General features: G+C 41.1%; 1 pseudogene; it reads left to right on the top strand.

Annotated features, from left to right (window-relative positions):
- Positions 1 to 2196: 2196 nt before the first annotated feature.
- On the top strand, positions 2197 to 3193 carry LOC125946115 (uncharacterized; annotated as a pseudogene).
- Positions 3194 to 3643: the final 450 nt, after the last annotated feature.

The raw sequence follows: 3643 nt of genomic DNA, 5'->3' as shown, positions 1-3643 counted from the left end.
GTCACCAGGTTGGTTGATTACTTCTGTACACTATTTCAGGTTTATTCTGCCGCAACTGCTGCCCAAACGTATCTAACATATCACCATCGCCTTTTGCTGGGGTTGTTGATACTGATATAACCGATCAATTTCCCATTTTTCTTACATTTAACAAGGAAATACATGAGGATGATACTAGCTACTATACTTCTGTAATTAGTGCAGATACCTTTGTTGAAGCCATCAGTAAAACTGATTGGTCGCCAGTTAATACCACGTTTGATCCCGAAGAAGCACTAAATAAAATTTGCTCCTTATTCTTGTTGGCCATCTCGACTAACACATGCACTGTAAAATGTGGGAAAAAATATAAATATCCGCAGAACCCATGGAAGACGGATGGTGTTTTAGAAAGACAGAGGAAGAAGGAAAACATGTACAAAAATACTAAATGTGAGCCCTTTAATACTGGACTGGCTAAACGATATAAGAGGTACTGAAATTTATTGAACGTTTTACCTAAACAGGCGAAATAAGAGTGAGCGGAAAATAAATTTGAGCAGAATAAGAATAACCCCAAAAAACAGTGGCAGCTACTGAACTCTTTTCTTAACAAGTCATCTGTTGATGCCTCTATAACCAAAATAAAATAGTCTCACTCTTTCTGAGCCCAAGAAAATTGCTGATTCTTTCTCGGACTATTTTCCTTCCGTTTATACTAATAACGCCATACATGCGCCGTTGTACAATAATTTAAGCCGTACGACACAATCATTCTTCCTCCTACCAGCTACACCAAATGAAGTGTTTTACACGATTGCTAATCTTAAAATTACAGGGCCTGGCTTAGATCAAATTTGTGTAAGGCATTTAAAACTGGTATGAGTGAGTGAAACAACTTTATTGAGACCAGCGGATTGAGGCCTGGGCCTAGGCCGCTCCAGGGGCGGTAGAGAGACCCTGTCTGCCGGCCGCCTCTCGAGCTCGCTGGATGGTCCATAGTTGATCTTGCAGATCTGAGCTGATCAGCGCGGCTTTCCACCGCGCCCCAAGCTGTTCTGGGGAGACTGCATTTTTATCTTGTACATGTGCGCAATCCCATAGAATGTGTTCTAGGGTGGCGTGTTCTGTCCTACATAATTTGCACAAGTCATCTGGGTATAGTTCGGGGTAGATGCCATGTAGGTGCACCGGGTTGGGGAAGCTTCTAGTTTGAAGTCGCCTCCATTCAACCGCCTGAGATCTAATTTGGAGCTAGGAGGTGGGAATATGCACCTCGACTTTTGGTAGAAGCGGGTGACGTCGCAGAATCTGAACATTCTGTCCTTCTCCTTCCAGGTCTCCCCTCCCGTTCCTTCGGGGGAAGCTTCTTCGCGAGCGCGGTAAATGAGACCTCGCGCGACGCGGTGGGCTTCCTCGTTGAGGTTGGGAGCGAGGGACTCACAGGAGGTGTGGGCTGGGAACCAAATGATGTATCTGTCTTCGAATTCCTCTGATGATATGAACTGTGCTTTCCCGTGGAGTATGTTAGCGGCCTCGGGCGATATTCTTCCTCGCGCATAGTTTTGATGGCTGACTGCGAGTCGCTGATGACGTATCTACATTTGGGGGAAATTAAGGCCTGAGCGATAGCTACTTCTTCTGCAATTTCACTATTATTAGAGCGTATCGAGCATGCGCTTATGCACTCGTGGTTGGAGTTTATTACTACTGCGATGTAGGATTCGTGACTCGGGTACTCCGCTGCGTCCACAAACAACGCCTCCTTGTCTCTACCGTATGCCTTGAGTAGAGCTTTAGCTCTGCTTTCCCTCCTTCCCTGATCAAGTTCGGGGTGCATATTTTTAGGCAGAATGGGACGTGGATTTTTTGCCTGATTACCTTGGGAACCGATACTTTACATCCTTGTTGATTATGATAGGTTATCCCTAATTTGCTGAGGATATTCCTGCCCGTGCGCGAACCGGCTAGTCTCTCCAAAACTGGTGGCACATTTAGTTTCCGACACGCTCTGTAATATTCTAAACCTAATCTTTAATCACGGCTCATTACCTTCATATAAAAAAACGCTAAGGTTATTCCTATTTTACAGCGTAAACTGTTTTGGGCTCATTCCAATAGCCGTTTCGGGTCGCAATGATGCCACCGCTGGCGTCCGCCGTGTAACCGCTATCGCCGGAAACGGCGCTTTTTACTGTTTATGTAAATGATATTACTAATATCATTAATGAGGCGAAATTCATTATGTATGCAGACAATACATCCTTGTTTTTTTCGTCCGACAACATCTTGAAAATAACTGACACTGCTAATGGGGTTCTTTCATTATTGGCGAAATGGTCACATTACAATTCACTAAACATTAACGAAAGTAAAACAAAGGCGATGATGTTTCACCCGAAGAACAAGTACATGTCAAATCCACCGCCTTTAGTCTTAAATGGTACTAATATTGATTATGTCAATGAATTTACGTCTCTTGGTGTAGTTTTTACGAGCACATTGACATGAGACGCTCACATAAATAAAACTTGCAATACTCTTTCCAGATTTGGTGGAATTTTTTCACGCAACATGCATAGTTTACCCGCGAAAAGTAAGCTAAGTTCTATGTCTCATTGTATAATGATATACGCAACTGTTGTACTAACAATGTCCGAGAAATTTCATTGCATTACACATATTGTACCCTATTATTGCTCCACTTTTTTCGAGACTCATTACGCTTTCTTTTACTCGTAGCTAAATTACTGTTTTCTAGTCTGGGGTAACACCACTGCTTCGAATATTCAGAAATTATTTGTTCTTAAGAAAAAAAAATGCTTCGGATAATTGCTGATGCCTCGTATGATGCCCAACACTTCCCCTACGCCTGAAATATAAAATTGTTGGTGTAAATTAATTGTTTGAATACAGGTTTACCTGTTTTTACAAAAAAAAAACGATAGCAATAAATGGCCCCTTCCTTAATCACATAGTAAAGCTTACCCCGCATATTACGCCATATGAAAATAGAAAATGACATACTTACAGCTTACCACGATGCAGAACTAACTACGGTTTCGCTATGTTGTTGTACATATTGCCTAAATACTTAAACACTAAATTCTATGACAATTTATGCTATATGTCATTTCATGCTATTCGAGACTCATTCGTGGCTTAGTTCTTGTTGAGCTAATATAGAGCATCCGCCTTTTCTTTTAAAAATATAATTTTGCACTGTTAGATGTTAACTCAAATATTTTTCGTACTTAGTATTTATTATGCGAGTTCGCACTACATGTTTTAACTGCATTTGAAGTTCTATGTCTCATTGTATAATGATATATGCAACTGTTGCACTAACAATGTCCGAGAAATTTCATCGCATTACACATATTGTACCCTATTATTGCTCCACATTTTTCTTTTTTTTCCCTTTCTTCCTCCTGTCACAACTGTCCATATGTTAAAAGGGTTCGAGAGCCTTGTCAAGCGGTCGTGTAGCTTTTTTCTCAAACCCCCAGTTTGTACCGCACACTGTATTGCAAACTGAAATGAAGCTTTGATTGATTGATTGATTGATTGATTCAAAGCTCGTCCTTTTTTCTCTCGTGAGGCTCAGCTATCGTTTTATTTTGCTTTCATTCATAGTCACATTATAACGGTATTGTTTCATGGG

Source organism: Dermacentor silvarum, chromosome 6 (genome assembly GCF_013339745.2).
Source record: "Dermacentor silvarum isolate Dsil-2018 chromosome 6, BIME_Dsil_1.4, whole genome shotgun sequence".
In the NCBI taxonomy this organism is placed as follows: Eukaryota; Metazoa; Arthropoda; class Arachnida; order Ixodida; family Ixodidae; genus Dermacentor; species Dermacentor silvarum.
This window is presented reverse-complemented; position numbering and strand designations above follow the sequence as displayed.